The sequence below is a fragment of the Manis javanica genome, chromosome X, assembly GCF_040802235.1.
Source record: "Manis javanica isolate MJ-LG chromosome X, MJ_LKY, whole genome shotgun sequence".
Lineage (NCBI taxonomy): Eukaryota > Metazoa > Chordata > Mammalia > Pholidota > Manidae > Manis > Manis javanica.
The window spans coordinates 91,881,164-91,896,347 of record NC_133174.1 but is presented as its reverse complement, the minus strand read 5'-3'; the positions used below and the strand labels follow the sequence as shown (position 1 = coordinate 91,896,347).

Genomic DNA, 15,184 nt, shown 5'->3' with positions numbered 1-15,184 from the left:
CAATGCTCAATGTACAATCATTAATCCATCTCAAGCCTAATTCTCATCAGTCTTCCAATCTTCTGAAGCATAACGAACAAGTTCTTACATGGTGAACGAATTCTTACATAGTGAATAAATTCTTACATGGTGAACAGTACAAGGGTATTCATCACAGAAACTTTCGGTTTTGATCACACATTATGAACTATAAACAATCAGGTCAAATATGAATATTCATTTGATTTTTATACTTGATTTATATGTTGATCCCACATTTCTCCCTTTATTATTATTATTATTTTTATTTTTAATAAAATGCTGAAGTGGTAGGTAGATGCAAGATAAAGGTAGAAAACATAGTTTAGTGTTGTAGAAGAGCAATTGTAGATGATCAGGTGTGTGCCTGTAGACTATGTGTTAATCCAAGCTAGACAAGGGCAATAAACCATCCACGAATGCAGAAGATTTCTCTCAAAGCAGGGGGGATGAGGTTCTGAGCCTCACCTCTGTTGATCCCCAATTTCTCACCTGATGGCCTCCCTGCAACTGTGCCTGTCTTAGGTTGTTCCTCCCTTGAGGAATCTTACCCGTCTCTGGCTAACCAGTCATCTTCCGGGGCCATACAGGGAAATGTAAAGTTGGTAAGTGAGAAAGAAGCCATATTGTTTGCAAAGGTTAGCTTTTTACTTCTTTGCAGATTTATGCCCTGTGGCTTCTATGCCCAGCACTTGTCTCGAGGTATCTTTACCACCTGGAGGAATTATGATACTCGGTAACTTCGATATGAGGCACGAATTCTATTTAAGGGTTGTAATTAGGAAGGAAGAAGAAAAGCTATAGAGGTAGCATATGGAAGAAAACATGGGAGGATTGATTATTTCTTTGACATATCTTCTTGTAGAGTACCTTAAGTATGTATAGGTTTTAAACTACTAATTAATTTGTACACACATATTAACATAATAGGAATACGGTGACATAAACAAAGCAAATCTATCATTACCATCCTTCTCCAGTGAAGCCAAGAAAACCATTTAGGCACCCTAGGCATTTGTGAAAATTTGTCTATGATATGATGGATATTGTCCAACTGTACTTGAACAGTCTGAGAGAAATCAGACAAATTAAAGCAGCCCATTTCTGGGATCTGTTCACCTCCCATATGTCCTTTAACTGTAGATAGTCTATAGTCATAAGATTTTGGAGAGCTACACCTTGCACCCCTTCCAACTCCTGGTTGAGTTCCAACAGTACAGATCCAGTCAAATTCGTTGTCTCACTGTATGCACATGCCACCCTAGACATCTCCCTCCTCATTCCAATGGCAAGTCCAGGAAACGGTGGGGTGGACGCAGCCACGACCGCAGCATCGCCCGGATCCCTGTGGAGGCTTTATGATGATCATCCCCCGGCACGAGTCCTCCAGAGAGTGCTGATGCCGGAAGCTCCTCCTCATATCGTATCTTAGTTTATTTTCTGGGTATCCAAGCTAGGCCTTGATCTTCTGCATAGAAACAAACAGACTCTTTGCCCACACTTTGACATGTCCTCTATAACACTGTGCAGAACTCATTGGAGGTCAGCACACAGTAACTGCTTTTTTTTTTTTTTATTAAGAGAAAGGAATATTATCACAAAAGAGTACCTCCATAGCTGATCATCTGACACCCTTTAAGTGATCAACATTAAGGATATTTAAAGCATGCGTTGATCTTTGATTTACCAATAGTTTTATCCTATCAAGGAGTAATCTCCCTTTTCTTTCTTTCTTTCTTTCTTTTTTTTTTAATCTTTAATCTACACTTACATGAAGAGTACTATGTTTACTATGTTCTCCCCTATATCAGGTCCCCCCTAACAACCACATTATGGTTACTGTCCATCAGCTTAGCAAAATGTTGTAGAATCCCTACTTGTCCTCTCTGTGTTGTGCAGCCCACCCTCCCCTTTCTCCCTCCCCCCCATGCATGCTAATCTTAATACCCCCCTTCTTCTTCCCCCCCCTTATCCCTCCCTGCCCACCCATCGTCCCCAGTTCCTTTCCCTTTGGTACCTATTAGTCCATTTTTGGGTTCTGTAATTCCGCTGCTGTTTTGTTCCTTCAGTTTTTCCTTTGTTCTTATACTCCTCAGATGAGTGAAATCATTTGGTATTTCTCTTTCTCCACTTGGCTTATTTCACTGAGCATAATACTCTCCAGCTCCATCCATGTTGCTGCAAATGGTTGGATTTTTCCACTTCTTATGGCTGAGTAGTATTCCATTGTGTATATGTACCACATCTTCTTTATCCATTCATCTACCGATGGACATTTAGGTTGCTTCCAATTCTTGGCTATTGTAAATAGTGCTGCAATAAACATAGGGGTGCATCTGTCTTTCTCAAACTTGATTGCTGCGTTCTTAGGGTAAATTCCTAGGAGTGGAATTCCTGGGTCAAATGGTAGGTCTGTGTTTGAGCATTTTGATGAACCTCCAAACTGCTTTCCACAATGGTTGAACTAATTTACATTCCCACCAGCAGTGTAGGAGGGTTCCCCTTTCTCCACAGCCTCGCCAACATTTGTTGTTGTTTGTCTTTTGGATGGCAGCCATCCTTACTGGTGTGAGGTGATACCTCATTGTAGTTTTAATTTGCATTTCTCTGATAATTAGCTATGTGGAGCATCTTTTCATGTGTCTCTTGGCCATCTGTATTTCTTTTTTAGAGAACTGTATGTTCAGTTCCTCTGCCCATTTTTAAATTGGATTTTTTGTTTTTTGTTTGTTGAGGAGTGTGAGCTCTTTATATATTCTGGACGTCAAGCCTTTATCGGATCTGTCATTTTCAAATATATTCTCCCATACTGTAGGGTTCCTTTTTGTTCTATTGATGGTGTCTTTCACTGTACAGAAGCTTTTCAGCTTAATGTAGTCCCACTTGCTCATTTTTGCTGTTGTTTTCCTTGCCCGGGGAGATATGTTCAAGAAGAGGTCACGCATGTTTATGTCTAAGAGGTTTTTGCCTATGTTTTTTTCCAAGAGTTTAATGGTTTCATGACTTACATTCAGGTCTTTGATCCATTTTGAGTTTACCTTTGTATATGGGGTTAGACAATGGTCCAGTTTCATTCTCCTACATGTAGCTGTCCAGTTTTGCCAACACCATCTGTTGAAGAGACTGTCATTTTGCCATTGTATGTCCTTGGCTCCTTTATCAAATATTAATTGACCATATTTGTTTGGGTTAATGTCTGGAGTCTCTAATCTGTTCCACTGGTCTGTGGCTCTGTTCTTGTGCCAGTACCAAATTGTCGTGATTACTATGGCTTTGTAGTAGAGCTTGAAGTTGGGGAGTGAGATCCCCCCTACTTTATTCTTCTTTTTCAGGATTGCTTTGGCTATTCGGGGTCTTTGGTGTTTCCATATGAATTTTTGAATTATTTGTTCCAATTCATTGAAGAATGTTGCTGGTAATTTGAGAGGGATTGCATCAAATCTGTATATTGCTTTGGGCAGGATGGCCATTTTGATGATATTAATTCTTCCTAGCCATGAGCATGGGATGAGTTTCCATTTATTAGTGTCCCCTTTAATTTCTCTTAAGAGTGACTTGTAGTTTTCAGAGTATAAGTCTTTCACTTCTTTGGTTAGGTTTATTCCTAGGTATTTTATTCTTTTTGATGCAATGGTGAATGGAATTGTTTTCCTGATTTCTCTTTCTATTGATTCATTGTTAGTGTATAGGAAAGCTACAGATTTCTGTGTGTTAATTTTGTATCCTGAAACTTTGCTGTATTCCGATATCAGTTCTAGTAGTTTTGGAGTGGAGTCTTTAGGGTTTTTTATGTACAGTATCATATCATCTGCAAATAGTGACAGTTTAACTTCTTCTTTACCAATCTGGATTCCTTGTATTTCTTTGTTTTGTCTGATTGCCGTGGCTAGGACCTACAGTACTATGTTAAATAACAGTGGGGAGAGTGGGCATCCCTGTCTGGTTCCCGATCTCAGAGGAAATGCTTTCAGCTTCTCGCTGTTCAGTATAATGCTGGCTGTGGGTTTATCATATATGGCCTTTATTATGTTGAGGTACTTGCCCTCTATTCCCATTTTGCTGAGAGTTTTTATCATGAATGGATGTTGAATTTTGTCAAATGCTTTTTCAACATCTATGGAGATGATCATGTGGTTTTTGTCTTTCTTTTTGTTGATGTGGTGGATGATGTTGATGGATTTTCGAATGTTGTACCATCCTTGCATCCCTGGGATGAACCCCACTTGGTCATGGTGTATGATCCTTTTGATATACTGTTGATTTCTGTTTGCTAATATTTTATTGAGTATTTTTGCATCTACGTTCATCAGGGATATTGGTCTGTAATTTTCTTTTTTGGTGGGGTCTTTGCCTGGTTTTGGTATTAGGGTGATGTTGGCTTCATAGAATGAGTTTGGGAGTATTCCCTCTTCTTCTATTTTTTGGAACACTTTAAGGAGAATGGGTATTATGTTTTCTCTGTGTGTCTGATAAAATTCTGAGGTAAATCCGTCTGGCCCTGGGGTTTTCTTCTTGGGTAGTTTTTTGATTACCGTTTCAATTTCTTTGCTCGTAATTGGTTTGTTTAACTTTTGTGTTTCTTCCTTGGTCAGTCTTGGGAGGTTGTATTTTTCTAGGAAGTTGTCCATTTCTTCTAGGTTTTCCACCTTGTTGGCATATAGGTTTTCATAGTAGTCTTTAATAATTCTTTGTATTTCTGTGGAGTCTGTCGTGATTTTTCCATTCTCATTTCTGATTATGTTGATTTGTGTTGATTCTCTTTTTCTCTTAATAAGTTGGGCTAGAGGCTTATCTATTTTGTTTACTCTCTCAAAGAACCAGCTCTTGGTTTTGTTGATTTTTTCTATTGATTTATTCTTCTCAATTTTGTTTATTTCTTCTCTGATCTTTATTATGTCCCTCCTTCTGCTGACTTTAGGCCTCATTTGTTCTTCTTTTTCCAGTTTTGATAATTGTGATGTTAGACTATTCATTTGGGATTGTTCTTCCTTCTTCAAGTGTGCCTGGATTGCTATATACTTTCCTCTTAAGACTGCTTTCGCTGTGTCCCAGAGAAGTTGGGGCTTAGTGTTGTTGTTGTCATTTGTTTCTATATATTCCTTGATCTCTATTTTGATTTGTTCAGTGATCCATTGATTATTTAGGACCATGTTGTTAAGCCTCCATGTGTTTGTGAGGCTTTTTGTTTTCTTTGTAGAATTTATTTCTAGTTTTATACCTTTGTGGTCTGAAAAATTGGTTGCTAGAATTTCAATATTTTGGAATTTACTGAGGCTCTTTTTGTGAGCTAGTATGTGGTCTATTCTGGAGAATGTTCCATGTGCACTTGAGAAGAATGTATATCCTGTTGCTTTTGGATGTAGAGTTCTATAGATGTCTATTAGGTCCATCTGTTCTAGTGTGTTGTTCAGTGCCTGTGTGTCCTTACTTATTTTCTGCCCTGTGGATCTATCCTTTGGGGTGAGTGGTGTGTTGAAGTCTCCTAGAATGAATGCATTGCAGTCTATTTCCCTCTTTAGTTCTGTTAGTATTTGCTTCACATATGCTGGTGCTCCTGTATTGGGTGCATATATATTTAGAATGGTTATATCCTCTTGTTGGACTGAGCCCTTTATCATTATGTAGTATCCTTCTTTATCTCTTGTTACTTTCTTTGTTCTGAAGTCTATTTTGTCTGATATTAGTCCTGCAACCCCTGCTTTCTTCTCACTGTTGTTTGCCTGAAATATGTTTTTCCATCCCTTGACTTTTAGTCTATGCGTATCTTTGGGTTTAAGGTGAGTTTCTTGTAAGCAGCATATAGATGGGTCTTGCTTTTTTATCCATTCTATTACTCTGTGTCTTTTGATTGGTGCGTTAAGTCCATTTACATTTAGGGTGACTATTGAGAGATATGTACTTATTGCCATTGCAGGCTTTAGATTCGTGGTTACCAAAGGTTCAAGGTTAGCTTCTTTAGTATCTTACTGCCTAACTTAGCTCGCTTATTGAGCTGTTATATACACTGTCTGGAGATTCTTTTCTTCTCTCCCTTCTTATTCCTCCTCCTCCATTCTTCATATGTTGTGTGTTTTGTTCTGTGCTCTTTTTAGGAGTGCTCCCATCTAGAGCAGTCCCTGTAGGATGCCCTGTAGAGGTGTTTTGTGGGAAGCAAAATCCCTCAGCTTTTGCTTGTCTGGGAATTGTTTAATCCCGCCATCATATTTAAATGAAAGTCATGCTGGATACAGTATCCTTGGTTCAAGGCCCTTCTGTTTCATTGCATTAAGTATATCATGCCATTCTCTTCTGGCCTGTAGGGTTTCTGTCGAGAAGTCTGATGTTAGCCTGATGGGTTTTCCTTTATAGGTGACCTTTTTCTCTCTAGCTGCCTTTAAAACTCTTTCCTTGTCCTTGATCCTTGCCATTTTAATTACTATGTGTGTTGGTGTTGTCCTCCTTGGATCCTTTCTGTTGGGGGTTCTGTGTAATTCCTTGGTCTGTTCGATTATTTCCTCCCCCAGTTTGGGGAAGTTTTCAGCAATTATTTCTTCAAAGAGACTTTCTATCCCTTTTCCTCTTTCTTCTTTTTCTGGTACCCCTATAATACGAATATTATCCCTTTTGGTTTGGTCACATATTTCTCTTAGTGTTGTTTCATTCCTGGAGATCCTTTTATCTCTCTCTATGTCAGCTTCTATACGTTCCTGCTCTCTGGCTTCTATTCCTTCAATGGTCTCTTGCATCTTATCCATTCTGCTTATAAATCCTTCCAGGGATTGTTTCACTTCTGTGATCTCCTTCCTGACATCTGTGATCTCCCTCCGGACTTCATCCCATTGCTCTTGCATTTTTCTCTGCATCTCATCCCATTGCTCTTGCATTTTTCTCTGCATCTCGTCAGCATGTTCATGATTTTTATTTTGAATTCTTTTTCAGGAGGACTGGTTAGGTCTGTCTCCTTCTCAGGTGTTGTCTCTGTGATCTTTGTCTGCCTGTAGTTTTGCCTTTTCATGGTCATAGAGAGTTTGCAGAGCTGGTATGAGTGACCGCTGGAAGAGCTTCCCTTCTTGTTGGTTTGTGGCCTTCCTCTCCTGGGAGAATAGCGACCTCTAGTGGCTTATGCTTGTCAGCTGTGCGCAGACAGGGCTTCTGCTACCTGCCGGTTTGCTATGGAGTTTATCTCCGCTGTTTCTGTGGGCGTGGCTTGGCTGGGGCTGCTCCTCCAAAGTGGTGGAGCCCCGTTGGAGGGGGAGTGGCTGGGAGGCTATTTTTCTCTGTAAGGGCCCTCTGTGCTCCCTGTTGCCCAGGGTGTTAGAGTGCCCAGAGATCCTAAGATTCCCTGCCTCTGGTTTAAGTGTCCTGTCCTGCCCCTTTAAGACTTCCAAAAAGCACTCTCCAAACCAAAACAACGACAGCAACAATGAGAGAGGGAACAGAAAAAAAAAAAAAAAAAAGGAGAAAACACGCGATTTTTTTTTTTTTCCTCAGGCGCTGGTCCCAGTCACCCGCTCACTGGTCCTGCTGCCCTGCCTCCCTAGCACCGGGGTCCCTGTCTCTTCAAGACTTCCAAAAAGCACCCGCCCACCAGTCCCACAGGGAAAAATGCACGATATTCTTTGTCTTCAGGCGCCAGTCCCAGGCACCCTCTCACCGCTCCTGCTGCTCTGCCTCCCTAGCAATGGGATCCCTGTCCCTTTAAGGCTTCCAAAAAGCACTTGCCAAAAAGAGAGAGAAAAAAAGGGGAAAAACGCGCGATTTCCTCCATCCTCAGGCACCGGTCTCAGGCAACTGCCCACTGGTCCCGCAGGGAAAAACGCGCGATATTCTTTGTCCTCAGGCCCCAGTCCCAGGCACCCACTCACCGGTCCTGCTGCTCTGCCTCCCTAGCACCAGGGTCCCCGTCCCTTTAAGGCTTCCAAAAAGCACTCGCCTAAAAGAGAAAAAAAAAGGGGAAAAACGCGCGATTTCCTCCGTCCTTAGGCGCCGGTCTCACAGGGAAAAACACAGGATAGTCTTTGTCCTCAGGCGCCGGTCCCAGGCACCCGCTCACCAGTCCCGCCACCCTGCCTTCCTAGCACCGGGGTCCCTGTCCCTTTAAGGCTTCCAAAAAGCACTCACCAAAAAGAGAAAAAAAAAAAGGGGGAAAGCATGCAATTTCCTCCGTCCTCAGGCGCCGGTCTCAGGCACCCGCCCACCAGTCCCGTAGGGAAAAACGCGGTAATCTTTGTCCTCAGGCGCCGGTCCCAGGCACCCCCTCACTAGTCCCGCCACTCTGCCTCCCTAGCAACCGGGTCCCTGTCCCTTTAAGGCTTCCAAAAAGCACTCGCCAAAAAGAGAAAGAAAAAAAAAGGGGAAAAATGCGCGATTTCCTCCGTCCTCAGGCACCAGTCTCAGGCACCCGCCTACCGGTCCCGTAGCAAAAAACACGCGATCTTTGTCCTCAGGCGCCGATCCCAGGCACCGCTCACCGGTCCTGCCACCCTGCCTCCCTAGCAACGGGGTCCCTGTCCCTTTAAGGCTTCCAAAAAGCACTCGCCAAAAAAAAAAAAAAACCACTCCAGTTTCTTTCCACCCGCGGGGAGCCGGGGGGAGGGGCGCTCGGGTCCCACCGGGCCGGGTCTTGTATCTTACCCCCTTCGCAAGGTGCTGCGTTCTTGCATGTGTGGATGTGGTCTGGATGTTGTCCTGTGTCCTCTGGTCTCTATTTTAGGAAGAGTTTTGTTTGTTATATTTTCATAGCTCTATGTGTTTTTGGGAGGAGATTTCCACTGCTCTACTCACGCCACCATCTTGGCTCCGCCCTTCAGTTTTATATTTTTAATCAAGAGAAACTCTCCAATGTGTGCACAAGGGTACATACACATGCATATATACATGTCCACTGAAGAATTTTGTTGTGATAGTAAAAACTGAAAAACAACCTGAATGCCATCTGTTTCCTGCTGGGACCCTGGCTGATACAGTTGAAGTCTCAATTTTCAAATACTTAGAATACAATAAAATAAGCCCTGACATAAAATATGACTAAATATGTATGATTCAGTCTGTCTCTCTCTGATTAATCTAGCCTTTTGCAGTGCTTTCAGATAATCATTCTGAATGGTAGTGACCATTTAGTCAGCAGAATGAATACATAAATTATGGTGTATTCATCAGATGGAATTCCATAAAGCAGTTAAAATGAATTATAATTAGATGTAGCAACATAGAACTAGAGCAAAATGAATCAAAACCATACTGTTGAGGGAAAATTCCATAAAATTTTATGATTACATTTGTGTAAAATATATGAACAAAAAACCCTATAATGTTTATAGTGCATATGTAGATAATAAAAGGAAAAAAGTTCTCATTAAAGTTCTCATTAAATATTTGTATACACACACACACTCAGTCAGTTAGTTGAAGGACTAGGATGAGAAGACAGTATTCTTTCTTCTTTTTTATTTTATTAAGAATTTATTTTTTACAGCTGTTTAAAGTTCACAACAAAACTGAGGGAAATGTACAGAGATTTCCCATAGTCCTTATTCTTTAACCTAAGTAATGGAGACCAAACTCCAAAAGGTATGCATAGTCACTAACTTAGCTCCCTGTCTCCAGTAGCTCGGCCTTGTGTAGCTCAGAACACATTAGGGTAGCCTGGTGAGTTTGGGGGATCAGCAGGATTAACCATCTCTTTTTCATTATGGCAGGGGGCAAGGTTGCTATATGCTTTTTTTCTATATCCTCACCCTCTGTCTCCGGGCCAGGAATGCTGCATTTGACGTGCTTTAGGGTATCAGTAGACAGGGTAATGTGAACTCTAGTAAGCAGGTGACCATTCCAACCTAAAGCAGAACTCCTCCGGCATGTCTCTGTCATGTTTGACGAGCACTGGAGCAGCTGCTGGACACAAAGCCCAGAACAGAGAACAGAAAAGTTGTAAATGGTCTCTGGTTGTAATTAAAATAGACCTTTGGCAGAGTGCTTGAATCGAAACTCAAAGTCCTGAACAACACAGGTTTTAATGTTAAGGACCTACAGGGTATTTAGGAGAAAACAGAATTCTTGAAAACAAAGGGCAGTGCATGGACCCTGCTCTCCCTGACCTACTGTGGTTCCTTTTTTCTCACTTTGTAATTGGCTTTAAATTCCATGGGCTGTTAAGATCTTGAAAATCTACCAGAGGGGTATGTGAGATAGATAAGAGAATTTTAGAAGAGCAGGGAAAGAAGGAAGAGAAGAGGAAACTCTTGAATGGATTGTTTCCATTCTTTGATGTTGGAATTGATGGTTTGCCCCGCCTATTTGGGGCATTTGATCTAGTAATGACTCTTGAGAAGAGCCTTTAAAGAGAGTTGGGTTTTAGACCCAGCACCACCACTTACTAGCCTCCATGACCTTGAGCAAATCAGTTAACCTCTTTGAACTTCATATACCTAATCTCTAAAATGGCAAGAATAATAGTATTTACCTAATATAGTTGTTGAGGTATGTCCCTGCATGTGTAAGAGCTCAGCAAATTAACAATGATCATTCTTGTTGTTACAGCATCGTGGAAGCAAAGAAAGAATACATTTAAAGTAGGAGAGGGAAATCTCTACATAATGGCAATACAGCAGAGAGAGAGGTCACGGAGGGTGAGAACTGAGAGAAGGCAAGGGTTTTGAGACTTGATTCAAAATGCTGAGTGATGTTTACAGTCAAGACTGATTTTCTGAGCTTCTTATTTTACTAAAAATGGGAATCAGAGTTTAGAAAGAAAATCTATCACCATCTGTGGTCAGAATACATATTTACTTCTGAGTAAGCAATATTCATAGAGAGATCATGAAGGTAGCTGCAGCTGTGACAGCCATACATGGACTCACTGCACTGTCATTTAGAAGTTTCTCTGATGCAAAATGTTCTCTCTGCACTGACCAATACACATGTGGCTGTTGAGCCCTTGAAATGTGGCAAGTGTGCCTGAGGAACTGGAGTTTTAATTTTATTTCATCTTAATTTGTTTAATTTAAATAGCCACATGTGGGTAGTGGCAGCCATCAGTCCAGTTGGGATAGCAAGGCATATACTTTTGAAATCAGTTAAGTACCAAAAGGACTGGGATCAGACTGTACAGACTTAATTGTTCAGAAGAAGAGTGATATCCTTCTGGGCCAGAGAATTTAAGGCAAGTCTTAGCACGTGAAACTCAGGCTTGACCTTGAAGGATGTATAGTGTGTGGACAGGAGGAAACAAGGCAGGAGGTCATTCCAGATGGGTTGGAGTAGGGAGGCAAAGGCTTGAAGTTATAAATGCCTCCTATAGGAAAAGTCTGAGGACAATGGCCATTCTGGAATCGAGCATTCATATTGGGAGTTTGGTAGGCTTGGGCCAGGTCATGGACATCCTTGAATGTTAGAACAAAGTGGGCTTTGTCCCCACAGGCCGATGTTTTGCAAAGCTTGCTTACAGTACAAATTCCCTGGCACCACTCCCCCACCCTGACCTAGTAAGTTAAATTTTCTGGGTTGAAGCTTAGGAAATTAGTATTTTAAGCAAGCTTCCCAGGTGTGTGTGATGTACATTCAAGTTTGAGATCTATTAGATAGGCAGAAGGGATTCCTTAGAAGCTTTTGGTCAAAGGAGTGACATGATAGAGGTATCACAGGAAGCTTGGCCAGTTGGGAAGGCGTAGGATGTAGCAACTAGGTAAGGAAACCAGTCAGGTGACTGTTGAAGTAGGTCAGATATAACCATCACAAATCCAGATCTTCTTTCTGTTTAGTAACCTTGGAAATGTCAAAGTTATTCCTAATATTTCCCTGCAATTTGTTTGCTATTATAAATGACTAGGATCCAGGCACCTGAGCCTATCTTTCTGGGGTCAAATCCCAGCCTTATTACCTAAGCTGTTTTAGCTTAGACTAGCCATTTAATTTTTCTGTGCTTCAATGTCCTTATCTATAAGATGGAGGTGATCACAGTTTCTATCTCATAGGGGCATTGTATTAAATGAGATCATAAGTGATTTACAATAGTACCTGGCACATAGTAAGCACTCAATGTTGGTATTAATATTATTTAAACTAAATACTCTTTTAGTGTATTCAATTGTATGATAGTTAAAACTAATCAGTTACATTGCACAAAAAGGTGCTAAATTTGCCCATTCAGAATATTAAAACCAAGCCCTCCTAGGCTTTTTGCTTGCTGAGTTGTATTTCAAAGCATAATTCTTCACTTAATTTGACATATGATTATCCTTCATAAAATAAGCCCAAATAGAGGATCATTTTGCTCTTCCCACTGAATGTATTGACCATGGTTAGTTCCTGGCTATGTATTATGTATCTTTTTAAACTTTGTACTTTTCATATTGCCACTAGCTTTCAATGAATGCTGTTTATGATTTATTTCAGAAAAAAAGAATGAACTCTCTTTGTTCTTCTAGGGGACTGATAATGAAAGTGAAATTCAGTTTCTTGTCACGGTAATGTAGCCTGGTATCAGTGACTTCCAATGTACCATGGGGTGCAGTGACAGCTTTTTCCATGAAGTCTCTTTAGGTACAAACTTGCCTAACTCTGGTTGCTGTTTTACTTTTCTTCCAGGCCTTACCTGTACAGAAGCTTCTAGACTCTCCACTTTCCTTTGACAGTCAGCCGCCTGAAACAACTGTCAAGGTGGACCTTCAAGTCTTGAAGGCAGAGAAGGAAAAAAAAGCAGAAGACCCATGGTAGCCACTGACACATTTGTGAGACAAGGGTGAACCAGGAAATTGCCGAAGACTCTTCTTTCTGCTTTCAGAAACGAAGCCCTTCCTAAACTAAGTTTGTTCACTTAGGTTCTGTGAGATGGTTGAAGAAAATGGGTTTGTGACATGCTTGGTTAAGGTTCTTTTCTTTATGTTCTGTACAGGTGAATACATATTTTCCCTACCATCTCTCTAGTTGTCTATTTCCTTTTCCTGGACTCAGTCACTGTAATCAGTTTCTTGTGTATCCTCCCAGAGGTATTCTATACATATTTGTATATGTGCACTCTTAATTTCTACACAAATTGTAGCATACCATAAATGCTATTCTGCACCTTGCTTTTTTCACTAAATACATAGAATACTATTTCATATCCATACCTAAGGAGTTTCTTTATGGCTGCATGGCTGCATAGTAGTCCATAACTCTTGTAGATGCACTAGAGTTTATTTAAGTAGTCCTTCATTGGTGAATGTTTAGGTTGCATCCAATCCTTGGATATTACAAAACATGCTTATACATATTCTATTTCACATATGAGAGTACATCTCTAGGAGAAATTGGCTCAGGCACTTTGGTCATTGGCTTTTTTAGTCACTTGATGGTTACAAATCCACTATGTGTGCAATCAAAGATTATAGGAAGCCTAGCTATTTCTAACTCCATAGATGTCACAGGATGTTAAGCTAGAAGGGTTCTTAGAGATCCCAGAGAGGGCCAAGATCAGAGATTTAGAAGAAGATTCAGACATAAAGCCCACAGTTTTTACTTCAGTCCATAGTGTAGCTCCTTTTTGCTACACTACACCGTTGTCTGTCAGAGAGATTTGGCACAGCCTGATTTCTGTCCTGACAGGCAGGACTGTGCATTCTCTGGCCTGCTGTGTTCTCATTATCCTATCTTTATCCAATATCTCTTTTCAGGGTTTTACTTTGCCAACCTAATTTACTGTGCTTTCCAAGCTGCTCTGACTTCTCCCACTAGAAATATTTTTCAATTAGTGCTGAAGTCCTCTAGTAGTAAAGCCAAGTAAGAGGGGCAGGAGTTCTTGGGAGGTGATCTGGTAATGGCACAAGATTCAATGGTCTTACTTGTTGCTTTCTACTCAGCTCATCCATTGAGTCATCATGCAGTCAAGAGGGAGTCCCTTACTACTCTTGGTATTGCTGGAAAATCTCCTTTCCTTGGCCATAAGGTTGAGCACCTCAAGGTCCAACAAATGTGTAATGTGCCCAGTAAGAAAGGCTATGAAAGGGTGTGCAGATAGTTTATTTTTACTGAATGTACCAGGGAGCAAACTACAGGTGATATTTTCTGTGGACAGCCTGAGGCAATCAAGGGCTTGGTTTCAGGGACACATCCTTGTGTGTGGAAGGGTTCTTAAGTCTATCTTAACTCTTTTCCAGGCCACAGAAGGGTCATCTGCTGCCAATATTTATGAGGCACACACTATGATGATGGGCAAAATTGTTCTAGGAACAGACTATAGAGCTCACCCTAGGACAGTTTTTCTTAATATGATCCTCTGAGCATCTGCATTGCTCAAAGGATGGGGCCCTGGAGTCTCCAAGTTGTCCTCCTCTCCAAGTGATTCTTGTATGAGTGTGACTAGAACTACTGCCTAAGGAATGGTAAATTGGGAAGATGCACTGAGCCTTTGAATTTCGGGTGGCCTACAAAATTAGTGGCAAGGTCTGACTAGCAATTACAGTTATTTCACTTGAGAATGATATAAAGACTGGGTTAAGTGCCCCCTATGTGCTCCCATGGGCTGTGCTTCTATCATAATCCTTATCATGCTGTATTGTAATTGAATGTTTTTGTTTCTTCCCTGTATAATCCAGAAGGTTCTCAGTTATGAGTAACAGAAATTGACTGGCTAATTTAAGCAGAAAATGTTTGTTTTGATTGCACATTGAATAGCTTACAGAACCACAGGTTGGGCTGGAGAGCCAGACTCGGGCTACACAGCCAACATCACAGCTGCTGCAGTTATTGCCACTGCCACCACTAGCACCATTAGTGTGTTAGCTCAGGTCCTTAGAGGAGGAGTACCATGCTGGAATTAGACATACAAGAGATTTATTGGAGAAGATGCCATGAGAGAAAATAGGGAAGGAGTGGAGGAAACTGAGAGAGCTGTCAGACTGCAGTGTAAAGCTGACCTTTCTGGATGAGAGAAGGAAAGAAGAAGTTTAGGTAGGAAGAGTCCTAGACTGAAGTACAGTGCTAATAAAGTTTGGCCAGGCTGATGGGTAGTCCTGTTGTCAAAATTACAGGGCACATATTCCTGTGTCTCACAAAAGTGGGCCTGAGTTAGTATCCCTACTGTGCTCAGTCATTGACTGGGAGCAGTGTGGCTGCAGAACAAAGCATCAAATATTGGGGTAAATTTAGAGCATAGTACCCGGGGCAAAGGTCAATTATACTCTCCACACTGGAAGAAGGCACATTTTCATGA

General features: G+C 41.2%; 1 protein-coding gene across 1 annotated transcript in view; it reads left to right on the top strand.

The window, feature by feature from the left end:
- TRMT2B (tRNA methyltransferase 2 homolog B) overlaps positions 1-12,909 on the top strand; it is an 88,769-nt gene extending 75,860 nt beyond the window's left edge. Inside the window, 1 exon segment of the mRNA XM_037010958.2 lies at positions 12,580-12,909. The gene's annotated coding sequence lies outside the window, so the exon portion shown is untranslated.
- The last annotated feature ends 2,275 nt before the right edge of the window (positions 12,910-15,184 follow it).